General features: G+C 52.1%; 1 long non-coding RNA gene across 1 annotated transcript; it reads right to left on the bottom strand.

Moving 5' to 3' along the window:
* Positions 1 to 6,122: 6,122 nt before the first annotated feature.
* Positions 6,123 to 9,537, bottom strand: LOC116660747. Its single transcript, XR_004316348.1, has 3 exons — positions 9,355 to 9,537; positions 7,714 to 7,768; positions 6,123 to 6,248 (listed from the first exon to the last, which is right to left on the bottom strand). It is a non-coding gene; the product is annotated as an uncharacterized LOC116660747 (long non-coding RNA).
* Between the last annotated feature and the right edge of the window lie 9,480 nt (positions 9,538 to 19,017).

Genomic DNA, 19,017 nt, shown 5'->3' on the forward strand with positions numbered 1-19,017 from the left:
CGTAGGCAGTGGGGCAGGTACTGAGTCTGGGCTGTCTGCTCTTGGCATCATTTAGACGCAGGCTCTGTCCCCAGCTGCCCGGTGTTCCCTCCCCTCTCCTCCCCCACAATCAGAACGCCCCGGGAAACAAGCTGTTCTTCATATTTCCTCTTCCTCCAAGTGGGACCCTTGGAATCCCAGACAGGCCGAGTCAGCTGAGGACCTGGGAGAGGGCAAGGGGGTGGGGGAGAGGGATGGAGGGGCGGCCCTGCGTCTCCTTAGCCATCAAAGCCAGCATTGTTCTCAAAGAGTTAAACTGCATACCAGGCTTGCAATTAGCAAGGAATAATGGGGTGTGATGGGTGTAGAACAGCGGCTGGAACTGATTTTCTGCCCTGCAGTGAGAAACCGCCCTGCTGATTCCCCTTCCTTATTTCCTGGTAACTTGCAGGCGGCGGGCTCAGCAGAGCAGAAATCCTTGGGGTGGGGGAGGGGAGGGCCGGGGAGCAATCTGTCTTTGAATAATTTAAACAATGCAGCCCAGCCAAGCTAAATGGAGCTTATCAAATGTTACACCTCTTAAAGCTGCAACCAGAGGCGGCAGGATATTAACTGTAAAGCCCTCCTTCTGCTCAGAGGGAAACCAAGGAATAGACCTGCTACGCAATGGAAAGAAAGGGGAGTTTGAGGGGCGGCAGGAGACAGGATTTGAAGGTCAGATCAGTAGCTGGAAGGAAGAGGAGGATATCCCAGGACAGCACAGGGACCCCGTTCACAGGGCATCTGACACTGGGCTATTTCCCTCCCCTGCTAAGACTCACTCACTTCTAATGCTAGAAGACCCTGACTCCAGCTGGCCTGAGCAAAGGGTTTTTTCCCTCGTGCAGCGAAAGTGTCTAACAGAGCAGCTTGATTCAGGGCTCAAATGCTGTCCGCGTTTCTCTCCATCTCAGCTGTGGAACAAGTCATGACGCTGTTGCTCTGTGGCCTTGAATCTCTTCTGTTCTGTGATGTTGGGTCTCATAATGACAGTGATAATAATGACAGGGATGATGATAACACAGTCACTGATCACGTATGATGTGAGAAAACATACAATCTTTCATTTTACCCTTGTGGCAACCCTGTGAAATCAGTCATTATCCTCACATTACAGATGAGGAGCCAGGCACGTGAAGCCTGTTTGTCGCATGAAAGTGTAGCTGGGACAAATATCGTGGGGGATCCAATTTGATTGTATGAATTCACATTATTTTATGAGAAACTGAGACCCTGGACTCTGGACATAATTTGGGTTAGAGGAGTGAGACTCAGGGGATAGCCCCGCTTCCATCGCTCAGCTAACTTGTGTGTGTGGCAAATCTTATCTCTGGCCATCGTGTCTCCTTCCTATGAGAATATTGGAACAAATTATTTTCTAAGAGTCCTCCCAGTGTGAACATTTGAACCATCTGTATTGGTTCTCATCACTTTCCCCCTGGGGCCCATATTACTTGAGTGAGAGGTGTCTCCTGTGTGGTGCGGAAACCCAGAGACAAGTTTCCTAGCGAGGGCCACACGAGAATTGTTATGATGTTGGAGATTTTGTCAGCTATCTATAAATACCTACATTGCCAAACATTTGAGGTACCAGGTAGTAGTTCTGTTGGATGACTGTCGGGATGGGAAGGGGACACACAGCTAAATCAGGTGACAGATGATGAAGAATTGTTGGCTGAAGATTCAAAAGAGGCACAACCCTGAACTCAGGGCATCTGAAGGGCTGCTATGGAGGAGGACTTTGCAGAGGACACCTTTAATGCTGCGAGATCAGGACTCTGTTTTTCTGTGCATCTGAAACTGTGACCTTGGGAGCACAGGGCAGCCATCTTTCCCACCCCATCCTTCTTTGGGACATTATAGCCCAGCAGGTACTTTGCTGAGAAAGAAGAATGAATTGGACTCATCCAGAAAAGCTCAGTGGTAAGATGGACCGAGCGCCAGGACCTTTCTTAATCTTGGCTTTGTTTTCTCTGCATTTCTGCCCTGAGATCCTGGGAGAAACTCTGCACCCTTATCTTAAATTCTCCTTATGGCGTAAGCTAACTGCAGCTGATTTCTGTAACATGCAACTTAAAGTACTAATTTTCTCAGGAGTCAAGCTAGAAGTACAGGTGGGTGTCCAGGGAGATTCATCACATCATACCCTAGGGAAGAAATGTTAAAGGCGGCATTGCAAATCCGGACAGGACTGATTTCAGAGGGGACGAGTCCTTCCAGGTGTTTGGGCTGGCAGGATGGGCAAAAAGCTCATTCAGTAAAATGGGACAGATGGCATCCTGTCTTCCCCCACTCCTTATTCTAAGAATAACACAAAAAATACACACATACATTCTTTGCAAGAAAAAGATACTTCAGTCCATACACACAACTCATTTTTCAAATGTGTCTTAGTGGCTCTTTTGGATGCCAACTAAATACACCTCTAAGGGCGGGAGCAGTCATTAATTTTTGGTAATGGTCAAGATCACTTCTTCATGCTTTCCCTGGTTTTCTTTGTTACCCAAGAACTGCCAATTTTTTGAAATGTAGGAAAATAAACAAGTTGTATATATTTTAACAGCTTTGATTTACCCTGGGAATGAACTCGTACAGGCTATTCTGATATACAGTCACCTTCTCTTATGTGGCATTTATTTGTACATGAGAACTTTGTAGCACTAATGTCAGTGCCACTCCTTGAAAGCACAACTTTCAAACAGGCTCTCCCTCCTCTGCACTTCTGCTTACGCTGTTCCTCACCCTGGAACGCCAGCCCTGACTTCTCTGTCCCTCCAAGACCTGCCTACCCTTCAAGGCTCAGGTCCTATCCAGCTTCCTTTGGGAAGACCCCCGTCCTGTCCAGCCAAAACCATTTCGTCCTCTCTGATGGGGGGTGGGCAGGGGTACGGGCTGTTTCTCCCAGTACTGGAAGATCAAGTCTACATTTTTTGTCAGTCCGCTTTCTCTCCCACACATTTGCGATGTCTCCCCAACCCCACTAACCCATTCAGGGTTAGATACTGTATCCTCTATCTTTTTTTCACACCCCCCAAACTACTTTGCTCAGGCAGGACCTGGTGCCCAGTAGATGTTCTAACCATGGAGGAAAATCTGCAAAAGAGACAGTGAGGCCATAGTGCTGGTTTCCAGGGCCTTGAATGCACTGCTTTCCAACTGTCTTCTCAAACACCAACAGCAGGAGACCTGGGGTCGTGCAAGGTCCCGCACCAGCCTCAGACCGAGCTGCACAGACCTGGAGGCCTGGCCATCAGGCTTCATTGCCAACCAGAGAGCAGGGCATGGGCTTCAAGGAGGAGCCTGGCTTTCCCCAGGGAGGAGCAGGCCCCATGCTCAGCGCCGTCATCACACCTCACTCAGCACCGTCATAACTGCTCCCAGGTTTGAGTGCCTGAGCGGGTAGCGAAGTCTCAGGAGTTGGGGGCTGTTAGTTGCTGATCCCAGAATCAGTATGAGCTGGTAGTTAAAGCAGGAGGGACTTCATTAAAGGATGTGGGTGAGCGCCAGGCTTCAGGTCAGCCTTCTAGGAATGACTCTCAGGGCCACGCAGAACTGGTCAGGGCAGGCCCCACCCGCCCCACCCAGACTGCTTCCCTGTCAACACCTCGAAGACTTCTGCGGGCACAACGCTGGGTGAAGTCTCAGGGCCCTCGAAGTAGGGGAGGCTGGCAAACAGCTTTGTTGTTTTTGTTCTGCTTTTTAATTCTACAGTGGCAAAGCGGATTTACAATGCGGGGAACTACAGAAACGTAGAGAGGGGCACACGTGTGATTGTACATTCAGACTGTTTTCAGATTTGACCGTCGAGAGGCTAACTCACCCGGGTCACAGAGCTGGTGATGAGACAGCGGGGATTCAGAACTGTCAACATTACTTTCCACTCTTTCCCAGTGGCTTTGAGGATTAGACCCTCAGAACAGGAAGGCGATGGCACCTCTGACAGCCACAGGGGAGCAGAAGTGTCTGTGACGGATGAAGATGGCTCACGGTTGCAGATTTCAAAGGGGCTGAGAGGACTGCCAGTGGCCACATCCAACAGGCAAGTTAGAGACTGAGGACTGGAACCACTTTATCCTGCCTTTCCAGCCTGGGAGAGGGTTCTAGACAAAATGCTTCTACAAATCCAGCCTTGCAATCAAAGCAAAATCTTCTCTATACCCTTACCAGCACATATGCACATACACACATGTATGCATGTTAACACAAGCACAAGACACACACTGGCACATGCACACACATGCAAACACATTGACGCACACGCACACACACCCATCGACACACACCAGAGCCCTTGTGCCGGTAACATCCACGCCTGGGGCTGTGGACGTGCCTCCAGGAGCCTTTCTTTCTCGTCCTTGCCTGGAGTTTACAGCACTTGGAAAATGTCAAATGTGGGAGGCCTTTTAGTCTTGGGTTAGGTTAAAACTCCCTCTACATATTTGGAGGGCGTCCAGGCCCGGCGAGCGCGCTCTCGGAGCAGATAACAGTGACCTTGCTGGTGAGGGAGGACAGCCCAGCTGAGGCCAAGGAGCCGCGCTGGCTGAGCTGAGGCCACTTCCCCTCCCCCGCTGCACCTGGGTTGGCTCTGATGGCAAAGACCCCGGGGAAGACATCGCTCTGTTCCCCAGGAGGGGCTGAGAGCCCAGCACTGGCCCTGCGGGTCCCTCCCTCCCCTGGGGGCCGGCAGGTTGATGGTGGAACTTCAACCTCCTTGCTTTCCCAAAGGCACGCAGCAGGCCTCTCCGGAATGGTGACAGGCTCCCTGCCCTGGTGGGGCCAAGTCCCGGCCGGGTCCAACTGGGGACAGCTGAAGTCTCAGCATGATTGGTGTGTAGCTGAAGGTCATGGAGGTCATCTCGTCCAAACAGAATCCTCTCTACGGCCACTCCCTTCAAGGAGCCAGCCTGTCCCATTCAGTGACCTCATGTGACAGGGACCTCACTGCCTGTGGGAGCAGCCCATGGCAGAGGGGAACCCTGCCCGGTTCCCACCCCACTGTCATATCCACTCACTCGTCCTGACTGTGCCACTCAGGTAGGGGATAACCCTCCTTCCGCGTGACAGCCTTTCAGTATTTGAGAACAGCTGGCACTCGTGCATTCGGCCAACACTGAAGCTAGCTGCCAGGCCCAGGGCTGGGAGCTGAGGGCAGACACGTGCTTGGCCGCAATGGGCTGGTGGTCTGGTGGAGAGACAGACAGGAGAGGAAAGCAGCCCCCGCAGGGTGACGACCTACAGGCTGGAGGCGGGGGCTGGGGGGCTGCCCTGCCCAGAGGAAAGGACTGCAAGCCACCTGCTGGAGGGTTACTCAAGAAGGGGGTGCCGGGGTCTGTATGAGCTCCAGACAGAGGGGATGGGACGTGTGCAGGCCAGGGGTGCAGCCTGGCGCCTGCACCGCAGGTGATCCAGGATGTGCGGGTCACACACAGCTTATCCTGGCCAGGGCATCAGCTGGCCTTCATCCTGAGGCCCTGGCAGGGGCGAAAGTGGGAACAGACTACAGTTTTAAGCCGGGAAAGGCAAGATCAGGTATGAATTTTAGCGAGGCCAGGGAGGTTGCCAGGAGGAGAAGGCAGCTCCAGGGCATCTGCTGGCTGGAGGCAAGTCCAGGAGGGGCTGCTGGAGGTGGCTTGGCCAGAGGCTGGGGGTGCCTGGGCTAAGGCAGTGGCCATGGGTGGAGGGTCGCAGGGCAGATGGCAAATGTCTCTGGAGGGGCATCTCCAGAGTCTGCACGTACTTCTCAGTGGGCATAACTTCATAGCACTTCACTGGCCAGCCTACCCTCTTGGGCTGGGCTCCGGTTTACAACTTAGGGAAGCTTCAGGTGTGGGGCCCCAGGTGCAGCACAGTGTTTCAGATAATGTCTGGGCAACTGTGGAGCATCTTGCCCTTTATGTCCCTCCTCATCTCTACCCTTTCTGCCACCAAGGTTGACCTCGGTGATCTGGTAGCCGCAGCCCACAACTGCTCACAGAAACTCACACTGCCTTCTCAAGGCCAGCCTTCACCCTGGACGTCTCAAAGCTCTGAGCCCCTATTTGGAACTTGGGCAGCTGGTTTGCAGAACATATTAACAGGAACTCAAATTTATTATTTTTATTTACATTTATTCCTAAGACATTCGATTTTCTTAGATTCAGTGCACCCAGCTCCAGGCAGGACCACTGGGTTAGAAGCCACGAGGTTGGGCTTCTGGGTTCATATGTGGCTTTCCACTGTAGTTTCATCCGCTGTGTAAGAAAAAATTTATGTTTTTTTTAAAAAAAGTTTTCTGTATAAAGCATTGCCGCTTGTACAAAAGAAAGAGGCAGCGGGGCGGAGGGCTGGCTTCTCTTCACAGAGCCCACCTGCCTCCGGTCGGCCCCGCAGGCAAACTAGGGGAAAGACACAGCTTGCGGGCCAGCCTGCTCTTCAAATACCTCCACCTGGGCCTGGCTCAGCTGCCATCTGGGCTTGTCCCTCCAAAAGGCTGTCTAAAAGTGCAGTGGGAGTGTGTGTGTGTGTGTGCACACGGGTGTGTGTGTGTGGAGTGGGGGCCAGGTTATTGGGGTGGAGGGAAGGGAACTGTTTGATTAATGGGTGTCCTGTGAGCCTGCACATTTGCCCAAGGCTGCATTCCTGGGCTTTCAAACCCAGGGCAGTTTGATAAGCTGAGACCAAAGTCCTCTTTCCTCCCAGCAATGAGAGCAAACAGGGCCACTCACTAATCCCAGCCCTGGCCTCTGGGGCCGTCTCTGGGCAACCAGCCCACCAAGTGCCCTTTCACAGGCCAATCAGTGGGGCAGCCCCGGGACCTGGGAGGCCCAACAGACAGCTTGCCTGAGCCGGGTGGGAGGGAGGCTGCGGCCCGCGCATGGCCAGCGAGACCCACCATAGTGACAGCTCCTGCTGAGCTGGCCCTCCCTCCCTCTTCTCCCTGCCACCCCCTCCCCACCCCCGGTCCTCATTCCCACCTGGGCAGCTTATTGGGCTTTCTCCATTCCTCTAGTGCTTGCCTAGGAGGTTCTCCCCAGCCCCCCACCCCACCCCGTCTTCAAATGCCTGCCCCGGTTCCTCCTCCAGGAAGCTTTCTCTGATCACTTCCAGTCGACGTGGAACTCTCCCGTCTCTGGATTCTTGAAGGCCTCAGCGTCATGGCTCATGGCTTAGTACTGGACACTTCTCCAATCAGTGTGTATGTCTTGTCTTGCTGTCACCAGCTAGATTGTCAGCACCCTGAGGGGAGGGCTCATTTTGGGACCACCCCTACCCCCCAGGGCAGGGCACACTGGTAGCTTTGGGAGGATCATACCAGTGGGGAGGGCTTGAGGGAATAGGAACAGATCGGGGGTTGAGGTGAGAAGCTCTGAGGCTGAAGGACTCAATCCCAGGAAGACGTGCAGGGCAGGCTCTTTGAGAGGAAAGGCAGTGGTGGAGTTAGGGCTGGGAGGACGCTTATTTCTAGGGAGCCACAGCAGATACCTGGGGGCTGCCTGCTGGGGCTGTCCCCCACTCCACCCTTCTCTCTGAGAGCTGTTTCTTTTCTTGGCAGGAGCTGAGGTGATGGAGCTGCACCCGCATTTGCATGACTGTATCCCTCACTCCTAACTGGTGAGGGTTAGAGTTGCTATGAAGCCTGGAGGACCCTCCACATCCCCTTCTCTGGAGACCTGGATTTAGGACTGAGAGAGACTAACTCCATCTCCACGGTGTTACCTCTGAGAAGATGTAAACCGGCTATGAGCTGGCTTTATGCAGAGGGGAAGGCGGGCTGCGAGAGAGAAGGAAGGGAGAGGTCAGGACTGGGGACACGTGTCAGGCCCTTGCTGCCTGCACCATCTGTCAGGTATCCCTGTCCTCCCGAGAGCAGGTGCCATGGGTATCCTCTTACTGATGGGGAGAGTCAGGCCTGGAGACCCAGTAACTCCCCAAACACACTCAGCCAATAAGGGGAGGGCTTGCGCCTGGTCCTGCCGGTTACCGGGTCCCAGTGAAACCATCTAGCTGCCTTTATTCTAAACAGCTTCGCAGATTCAGGCCCTGTCCTTTGTGAGACTCTGCTCCGTATCCTACACTTCAGGGCCAAGAGATACCAGAAGAACTGTGATCAAAACTGTAACAAGGTTTTGCTCTATCATCCATCTGTCTATCTACCTGGCCATCTATCCATCACCTCTCCATCCATTCACCTATCTATCTATCACAGTTTATTGGGGCCTACCACGCACCATGCACAATGACAGCATAGTCATTATAGTCTGACCATAATGACTTTCACTCCTGCTAGTTTAGCACAGACAATCAGAGATGGCAGATAATTAGGTATCAAACTGTGTGTCTTAAGATTCCCCCGTAGGGATCCTTACGAATGCAGATTCCCTGGCACCGGCTCAGGGATTCTAGTTCAGGATGGGGGAGGGGCTCAGGGATCTGCTTTTCCAAGTTCCCCAGGGAAGTCTGACGTAGGTGACCCTCAGATCGCACCCTGGAAACCAGCTGTTTGGGGAGTGTTGTTCAGAAGAAAGGAGGGTCAGTGAGGCCTGAGATGGTCAGGGAAGGCCACCTAGGACAGATGCCGGGCACTCTGACACCCCCTGAGAGGGCCTGAGGAACCTCAGGAGATGTGGTGGGATGGTGGGCAGCCCCGGTGAGGACCCAGCACCTTCTCATGACAGGACCCCATTTCCAGCATGTCCACAGGGGGTGGGGGGCCTTTGCAGAAAGTAAGGTGGCAGGAAAACACGGTGGTTAGCTCAATAACAGTAACGTCACCATAGCTACAACTATGTGTCACCTCCTTTGCTTCAGTGGAAGTGGATAACCCCGGGCATTCATTCCTAGGGGCTAAATGGACCTTGTGGTGAAGAGGGAGGAGGTGGTATCTGGTATCTAACACCTGATCCAGGAGAGAGAAACAAAGAAAACTCAAGTGCAGTTAGGACCAGGGTGGAGACTAGAGAAGGCGCGAATCTGGAGGCCTCATATTGGAGGACTGAGAGAGGATCCCCACCATCACTAACACAATCTGTTGTCTGCGTGCTATGCTGTGTGCTTTCCTCGAAATGCGCCCTATTCAGTCCTCAAGCCGCCGCATGTCACTGTCGCCACTGAGACAGCGAGCCACCGGGTAACATCCGACGGCAGGAGTGGAGCGCGCATGCGCTCAGGCTGCCCCGGGCCTTGGCTTCTCCCTGCGGCTGCGGCAGCAGGCAGCGGCAGCCTTGAAACATCCGGGTGGGGGGGCACTTGTCTTCTTCCCCAGCCTCCCTCACAGCACTGCCCGCTGCAATGGCCTCGAGGACCAGGACGTGTCCTGAGCTCGCTCTCTCGGATGGGTTTGGGTCCCTCTCACTGTACCTCCAGCTTGTCCTGCCAAGCAGCCTCCAGCCAGACGATGTCTGGGCACTCGCTCCCGCGGCCTCGGCTCCCAGGTCCAGAGTGGGCGCTCACCCCGCGGCCGCTCCCCCGCCTCCCTCAGTCTTCAGCAGAACCCCAGCGCCCTGCCTCTGCCTGTCCAGCCTGCCCCTGGGGGGCCCAGTTTCTCCCACTCCTTCCTTATTAGTGAGGGAAAAGAAAAGGAATTCCTTTTGCCATGTATCCTTGGAACAGCCTCGGAAAGGAGTTGAAGGACACGCTGCGAAGTGTGAAAAAAACAAGGCCGGAGCTTGCCAAGCGGGCCAAGTGGTTATTTTAATCATGTGGAACAGCCCCCTTTTCATGGAGAATTTTCTACTCCAACACCTGTGGCCATTAAAGGACCCCTCACTCTCTTCTACTCTGGGGTCCCTGGGGGTCACCCTCCAGCCGGCGGCTGCCAGCTAGAGTAATTATTCCTGCCGCCAGCCCTTCCTCATCCCTGCGCGGTCGCAGGGGAGGCAGGGGAGCGGGTCTGCGCCTTCTGGGGAGAATAAACCGGCAAGATCAGGACGCACCACCTCTCCCCCCAGCCCCCACCCCTCGGCCCTGCCTCTGCCTTCCTCTCACCCTCTCCGCCCCCTTCCTGCCTCTTCCTTGTGCAGGCTCCACCCGCTAGACCCTGAAGGTAGACCAGTGCCCCCCATTCCCTAAAGTGCTCCTTGCCTCTCTTAAGGAAAGTGGGCTCCCCAGAGAAAGGACGCCACTCAACTCTCTTTTGGTTCATTGTCCTCACACGTGCTCTGTTTTCTTTTTCGGGTTGTATATGTTGACTTTGATGCAGAAGATTATGCATGGGCTTCTTTGGGGAATAAAGCCCAGAGAGGTAAGGAAGTTTTTCTAAAGTTACACAGTGCTCAGCAAGGATGGGGAAGAGTTAGAATAGACTCTTGGGAAGCTTTGGAGCTGCCTCAACTTTCTCCACTTTCTCACTTGCTCTGAGGTCCACTGCAACCTTGCCTCCCCCATCACACCACTGGGACAGCTCTAAGGTCACCAAAGACCTCAGTGTCACTACATCTGATGGACATTTTCTCTCTTCATCTTGACTTCTCAGCAGCATTTGACATTGTCGACAATTCCCTTTTCCACTGTGAAGCACTCTCTTCCTTTGCGTCTGTGCTTCCTTGCCATAAAGCAAAGTGGTGTCCTGTTCATCTCCCCAAACCGAGTCCTCTTCGTGCTCTGGAACTCAGTGAATAGGGCCAACTAAATGGTGTTGCCAGCCAGAAATCTAGGAGTCATTCATGATGCCTCTTTCTCTCTCTCCCCTGCCATATGCAATCCATCAATGGATCCACCACCTTGAACGAGCCACCATCATCTCTGCAGTAGCCTCCTGATGATCTGTCCACACTCCATTGTTAGAACGTGAGATAGAGGACAGTGAATGCAGAAATGGGGACAAGAGGTCAGATGCAGACTGACTATTGAGATGATGGCACATGTTCGGCAATTTGGACTGTATCTGCAAGAAGATAATTCTGCGAAATGACATCAAGTTAAGAAAGCCAACTGTGGTAGCCAGTGTGTGCTGATTTTTGCCGTATAACACAGACTGCACTAAATTGCTTGGTATGATTCCATTTATATGAAACAACCAGAATAGGTAAATCTCTACAGACAGAAAGCAGGTTGGTTGCCAGAGACTTAGGCAGAGGAGTGGGGAGTGACTGCTTAATGGGTATGGGGTTTTCTTTTAGGGAGATGGAAGCGTTTTGGAACTTGATAGTGGTGATAGTTGCGGTTGCAGAACATTGTGAATGTACACTTTAAAATGGTTAATTTTATGTTATGAAAATTTCTCCCCGATTTAAAAAAAGAGTCAATTCACTCAGAGAGTCATTAGGAAAGGAAAATATTGAAGCCTGCTGTGTGCTTCTTGTGGAGCAAATAACTGTTTGATTGACAACTTTGCACATTCTAGCCAGTGTGGGAAAAGAAAAACCACACATATTTTCTGGAGCATGCAGAGTTATGAAGCACATGTACTGAATAAACTGAAATTATGAACTGATTGAACCCAAGAGGCCAGTCTAGCTAGCTGGCTGAGATTTTCCCTGCTAACCAGATGTGTCCCTGCCGCCAAGCAGCATTGTCCCTTTCCAACTAGCCACACCCACTTTCCCTCTTTTCTGGAATATCAACTTCTGGTGGGATCCTGGACTGGGGGTTTGGTAGGATTAATGGGGGGATACTCTAGAAGACTGAGCTTCTGAATGTTGCAGGATGTCTGTGATTGGAGAGCTAGGTCTTGTCAACTGACTGAGGACCAGTTGGAAGTCCAGGCATAAGAAGCTAAAGCATTTTGTTGAAGAGACCATTAGAACAAAGCCTGGGGCCAAATCGGACCTAAAGCTCATCACCACTCAGGTGCCTGAATGAAGCTCTGGAATCAGAGGTAGAAATGGCTGTGACGATGGTGCCAGGAAGTAGGTGACCATCGGCTGGACCAGCCTGGCGGATGATGAAGGGAGGCATCAGGGTCCAGACGTGAGCTGAGTGGTTCAGGACAGGATGCTGAGTGGAAGAAGACTGGGAGTCTAGACCTGAAAGAAAACAGCCCCATGGGTGCTTGGAAGGACCTCAGGAAGTCCTGCCCATGCACCCAGCCAGCTCTGGGTAAACAGGGCTGATGCTCCCTCCCCTTGGTGGTTCCATCCAATGAACCTCCAAGTTCATGTGTTTGTTCTTCTGCACCATGGGTGAGCCCTCAGATATCTCCCTTCTATGGCCTCTAAGAGCACTCTGTGCCTTTAGGGCCCAACTGCATTTTCTTTTTTTTTTTTTTTTTTACTTTTTTTTTTCTTAATAGAGGTACTAGGCATTGGGGGATTGATCCCAGGCCCTCATGCCTGCTAAGCATGTGCTCTACCATTGAGCTATGCCCCCACACCCCTCCCCCAACTGCATTCGGCTACAGATATTTATGGACATAACTAAATCTCTTACTGGCTCTAAGCAAGCCCCTTTTGGTCAGATGAGTCTGACTTATTTTTGTGTTCCTCTACAAAGCCTAATATAGTGCTTTATTCTCAGAGGGCACTCATGAGGTGGCTATTGTGTGGATGACTAGAGGGCACAGGTTTTATGTGCCAGCAAGCTTTCGCTGGGGAAAGCACCACGTGAATCTTCTCTGGATCTGATTGAGAATCAAACACAGAGGCCTCAGGGATGGCCTATGACTGGGCTGGTCCAGTTCTAAGTGTTTACTCCCCTCCCCAGAGTGATTGGCTCAGATGTGCGACCGCAGCAGAACCAATCAGAATCTTCTCATGAGATCTGACACATGGACTCCAGAAGAGTCTTCTTCCTTTAGGATCATGAGCTGTGAGGACGTGAAAGGAGAGGGCGTTGAGGATGCCTCACAGGCTTTGAACTTACTGACTGAGAGAACCCAGTCTGGAGACTGCGGAGAGTGCAGGAATGGGGCAGGGGCTGAGAAGAACCATCAGACCCACACCAGCACCTTCCCCTGCCTCAATCCTAGAATGCAGGGGCCCTATGCTGGCCCCCGAGACCGGAGCTGCGGAAACCAACCAGTCCAAGCAAATAACCAAATTTTCCCCCCAGTCACCTCAGTGAAGCCCCACTGGGCACAAGTCCCTTGTGCACACAGAACTCCCAGTGGACCCTTTAGTGACATCGCCAAAAGGTCACCATGCATTTGAGGAAAATACATCAGAGAGAAACCAAAACAAACAGATAAAAGGAACCTGAAGGTAACAAACCATTTGAGGAGCAGAAGAAAACTTAAAAATAATTCATTATAATTCACATATTTTGGATGATAAGATTTTTCCTTAATGGAATAAGACTAGAAGTTATGAAAAAGCAACAATCAAAGAACAAGAAATATATCTTGGAAATTAAAATAGAGCAGAAAAAAAGGACTTTATAGGAAGGTGTGAAGATAAAGTTGAAAATGTCTTCCCAAAAGTAGAACAAGAAGATAAAGAAATAGCAAATTGGAGATAAGAGATAAGACATTTAAACTATCAATTTAGGATGTCTAATATCCAATTAACAAGTTTTAAAAGGAGGGAATAGAGCAAATGGGAAAGGGTAGAAATTTGCCAAGAAATAAGACACAATTTTTCCCCAGAATTAAAGAGATGAATTTACAGGTTGACAGCCTATTGATTGATTGTCCAAAACAAGGAATGAAAAGACATATTAAGAAATATCACCATGAGTGGGGAGGGTATAGCTCAGTGGTAGAGCGTGTGCTTAGCATGCATGAGGTCCTGGGTTCAATCCCCAGTATGGTCATTTAAAAAATAAATGAACAAATAAATAAATAGACCTAGTTACCTTCCGCTACCAAAACAAAATCAAACCCCCCTCCCCCAAAAAAAGAAATTTTACAATGAAACCTTCTCCAGGTATGGAGAGAAACTCCTTAGATCACCCAGAGAAAAAGCAAGACAAGGTCCCATACAAAGACTCAGGAATCAGAATGGTGTTTTGACGAGTCTGGCAGCTTCTATAAACTAGAAGACAAAAGGAGCAATCCTTTAAAAAATACTTTAAAAATTCTTGTAAAATCCTTGAAAAATGACTTCCAATCTAGAATTTAAGACCTTACCAAATAAAAAATGTACCCTTTCTCCAGAAGGTACTGAAGGAGGTGCTCCAGCAAGAGAAAGGAGTAAATCAAGAAAATGGAGGACACAGGATCTAGGAAACAAGGTAACAGCAATATTTTTATTGTCAGAATATTCACTGATTATTATTTAACTCAAACATAATTATATTGGAAATATGAGAAAGAAACAGTAAAAGGGGGAGCCGTAAAGTTACTAAGTTCTCATTTGCCACATGAAGAAGTCATTAGATGATGTCTAAAGCTGATAAACAAAAACGTAGCAGCATAAGCACATTATTCAGAAACAGGGAGGTGAATGCCAGAAGCAGCACCAGGAGGTGACAGTGGTTTGGTTGCCCCTGGGGAGCAGAAGCCGGCAGGGGCCAAGGATGGGAAGGGGGCTGGGGAGGCTGACTGCAGCAAACCTGTGTGGTTGCTGCTGCTAAACATTCTTTTATTACTGATTGATTTAAAATATAAAGCCTGCACATATTACTTTAATACAATTAAAAAAAAATTCAGACTCCAAGAATCAAGGTCACGTGTGAGCAATGAACACAGTCAAGCATCATGGTCCAAGGGGCCTGGAGAGAAGGGTGGGACTTCTGTTTCCGCCCAGCCCGCGGGTTTCTCTGGCTGCTGCAGGCCCCAGGCTTGGGAACAGGAGGCTGCACGTCGTTGGTGTCGCAGGCTTCTAGGAACGAGGCAGGGCGAGGGAGACACTTTCACCAGCAGACTAGCAGGGGGCAGAGGTGGCCTTCCTCTATTTGCCACGCCCAGAGCACCCTCTGCGTTCAGTCTGGGAGCCTCCAAACATTGTCACCTACCCACCCCCGCATCTCCCCCTCCCCCTACACCCCGCCGTCTCCCCCCCCCCCACCTCGCCCCACCGGCGGCCGCCCCTCCCCCGGCTGCTGCCTGTGGCCGCTGGAATCCCTGTCGCCCCGGGGACTCAGCTGACAGCGGACAGACAATGGTATTTCCCATCAGCCGGGGTATCAGGAGCCGGCCTTATCCAGCGGTGTTTTTCTATTAGTCTAACACCCCATTGTCCACCCCTTATCGCTGAAACGTTGATGTCATGCCTGGCTTGGAAGTGGTTTCTGCCTCTCCGCGCTCGCACAGCTTCGCTTTAATTGGGGGGAGGGGGAGGGGCGGAGGGGCACATTTATCAGAATTCTCACGAGAATTCACCCCATTTCCTCCTTTCAGTGGGGCCGCCGGGGGCGCCACGGTGGGGTGGGTGCCCGGGCGCCACGGTGGGGTGGGTGCCCAGCCACCATGCCTGGCCTTTCTCTCTGCCCCGCTGTGCTGCGGGCGGTGGGCTTTTGGAGACTTGTTCTCCGTCTGCTGAGCCGCGGGTGGGGAGGGGCCAGCTCTTCTTTCTCCGGATCTCCTGCAGCCCCGGGCGGCCCGCCAGAGCCTGTTCTTGGTGGGATCTCCGACAGTAGATGCGGGATGAACCCACAGGGCAGCCAGCTGGGAGGGTCCAGCCCGAGAGCAGACAGAAGGCGCAGGACCTGCCTTCACCTCTGTCATATCTCACCCTGCCTCCCCTCCTCGCAGCTGTGCCAACTCCGAAAGAAAGTCTTAAACATATGGTCTGTGCTCTCCCCTCCGTGCCCAGCCCTCCCCTGATCCTGTTTGTTCATAGTGGAGGTCTGAGCACTGGAGACTCTGCGAGTGTGTGCGCGCGGGTGTGCATGTTGCTACTTCGATGTTACAAAGCCCCTCAGAGAATCTGATTAAGAGAGAAAGTGATGCGTTGCCCTGATACTTGGGTGAATTACTAACCTTTCCAGGACACAGCGTCCATTAAACAGGCCCAATAAGGGAGCTTCTCAAGGGCACTGTCCTGAGGCCAGGATTGAAAACAAGTTGCTTGGCTGGATGAGTGACTTACAGTCACACGCGGTGAGTGGGGGCTACCGTGCCTGCAGCTGTTGGCGGGCTTTGGCCCAAAGCTGGGTCGGGGCATCTGATGAGCAGGGCAGAGGAGAGGAGCTAGTGGGGGTCACAGGTCATCCTTCTGGCCTCTCCTTGGGGGACCTGGGCAGAGAGGAGGAGGTGGGCCGCGGGGGGCCAGGCCAGCCTGTGCTGGGCTATCAGGAGAAATGAGGTCATAGGGCCTCAAATTTTTGCCGCAACGTTAAAAAGAAAATCAATGCATATTGGAAGCATTTGGAGATTTCTTCTCTATGGAGGCAAAATGTGTGCACGGTGGGTCTGTTTTGAAGTGCACCTGGGGAATTTAATTTGGAACACAGTTGGCAAGCTCTGTTTGAAGGCGGTTTTTGCCTGTGCAAATTAACATGTGAACCTAACTGAACACACACACACACACACACACACACACACACACACACACACACACACACACACACACACATATCCCCAGCAGGGTCAGCTCCTGCAGGGGTGTGAGGGGCTGGAGGTCCGCCGCTGATACCCAGACGAAGCAGAGCCATTGGGCACCGAGAGTCCAGCCCCCTCACCGTGGCTCACAACTCTCGAGGCCCTTCCCATCCATCAGCCCCCTCCACAGGGCTCTGGACCCCCAGGGCTCATAATAAGCCTAAAGGCCTGGAATCCAGGTGGCAGCTCCATTCCATTGGGTTCTCATCAGCCTGGACCCTGATCAGCACGCTGGGCATCTCCATACCCATGTTAGACTAAGGGCGCTGGGCTCACACAGAGCAGGAAGTCAAACCTGGGGCTTCTGAGTCCACATTCAGGCCTTTTTTCCAGGACATTAAGTGGAAGCAGATAAAGCACTTGGCTTTGTCTCTTAAACACACATTCCTGGGACGGAAAGAGGCTTAGAAAACAGGGGCAGGGACCGTCTTCTTTGTCATTGTGTTTACTGGGTGATCTTCATTCATCAGGGGCTTGCCACATTCTCTGCTGTCCCTGGGGATCTTGGCCCCAACTCCAGGCCGCATGGGATCCACTTTCTTCCCAACAGGATTTTCTTTTCAAAGTTCCAAAAGTTGAATACTAGGATGAGACAGAGGCAGAAATAATGGGCCATGTAGATAGGAAATGGTGTTTTCAAGGGCAGCTTTCAGCAAAGTAAATTTTCTTCCCCTGAGAGATTTGAAGGGTTCCCATAGGTCTCAAATCTCTCCTCAATGGACTGGGTAAAATTCCACCAAGGAACCTTCCGTGTGTCCTATTTTAAGGTGCAGATATTTCCCGGTAGGCCACACGTAAGTCATGAACACTTTAGTATGAATGAGTAACTCACATGCTCTCTTCTGAGGGTGCTGGGTGCTCATGGAAATACCGAGGGGGGAAGGGCTGGTACAAGAGGAAAGGGGCATAGAAACAGAAAACAGGCATCTGCTGTATACTTTGTCCAGACCTCCCCCACCCCACCCCCACAGGGTGGGATATTCTTTCCTGTCCAGTTTCATGTGTTCGTTCAGTTCCTTTGGCTCAAAGCAGCATTTCCTGGGTGTCCCTTTGCTCAACCTAGCACTTATGCTCCTTAACCTTTGATGATCTCAGAGGGTAATTTTCAAGAAGTTAGAGGGTCTAGTTAGGTTCCTTGGAAGATTCTTACACTGAAGTGCCTCCTCCCTGCCCAGGTCAACAACTGAGTTTGGCGAGTTATCAGAGCCTCACAGATACCATGTTAGCACACAATGCCCAACCCATCTCTCTAAGCTAGTCCCTTTCTCCTCTCTGCCTTCTGCCTCTGTCCTTCACCTTTCACCTGTCTCTCCTTTCTCCCGTGTGATCTGCAAGTTTGCTTCTGAAATACAGACTCCCTGCAAGAAGTCTGTGGCCTCGGTGAGGAAGTGATATATTTGTCCTTGAAACGTACCCCCTCCCCAATTTTTATCTCTCCCAGAATCCTAAACAGCACTTACTGGGCTTTATAATGATCATTCATTCATTTCTTGTCATCACCTGTCAATCAAGAGCCCATCAGGGCGGGAACAGGTCGCCTTGTCCCCACCGTGTCTCCACATCTCAGCTGGGGACTGGCACACAGAAGGTGTTGAGAATATATGGGCTGAGTGAGTAAATGAGTTGATGAAGAACCAAGGGGGGCTGTGCAGAGAGCAGGGATTCTGGGGGTGGGGGGTGGGTGGACTGCATCCTGAGTCTTTAAGGCAGGTTTCATGGAGGAGAAGACACAGAGCTTGAATCCTAGCTGAGAGGCCACATGGGTTAGTGATAGCAAGGCCACCCTACACCCCAGCCTCCTGGAACAGGGGCCAGAAGAGATGACGGAGACTGAGGACAGAGCAGGAAGCTGAGGTTCAGAGAGAAGATGACCATCCAGGGTCAGACCCGGGGACAGGGGCGGACACCTCAGGCTCTTCCTGACGCCAGCTCGGCGCTGTCTCTGGGGTCTGCTCCTCGCCTGTGAGGAAGCAGCGGTGAGAGTGTCACACTGCAGGGGGACCGGGTCAGAAAGCCCAGGCATCTACATAGTGCCTGTGCCCTGGGTGGACAGCAGGGCCAGGCTGCTTCTCAGGAGGGAGAGCAGAGAAGGGAGTGGGGTGCACAGAGCTGCGGACACACACAGAAGTGATGTTCACACAGGCTCCCCAGCTCCCCTCTGATGCCCGGAGCCAAGGGGGTACCAAGAACCTCCTTGGTGGAGTAGCTACTGCTCTGGTCACCAGAGACCCCCCGCGGCCGCTCCAGAGGTGAGGGGGCAGGGGTCACAGGGAGGAAATGAAGCCTCCCTGGAGCCACTTTCAGGGAAGAAGAGGAATCGGCCCTTTCGTTGAGCTCCCCCACCCCCACCCCGTTCCAGCCACTCGGCCGGCAGCAGACACCCTGGGGGGAAGCTAGGTTTCCAACAACCCACCATCCACAGCCCCCACACTCAGGACAGTTAGGAATCCCTGGAGAAACTGGGGTTTGTCCTGGGCTGGAGCAATAGCCAGCATCTGATCCCCGGACAGAGGTCCCAGCCAGGTTGGCAGCTTCTGGTCTGTCTTTCTTGGTGAGGCCTTCCTCCCGCTCCACTGGTGCTTCCTCCGAGCGCCCTCACCCTC

Source organism: Camelus ferus, chromosome 31, assembly GCF_009834535.1.
Source record: "Camelus ferus isolate YT-003-E chromosome 31, BCGSAC_Cfer_1.0, whole genome shotgun sequence".
Classification (NCBI taxonomy): Eukaryota; Metazoa; Chordata; class Mammalia; order Artiodactyla; family Camelidae; genus Camelus; species Camelus ferus.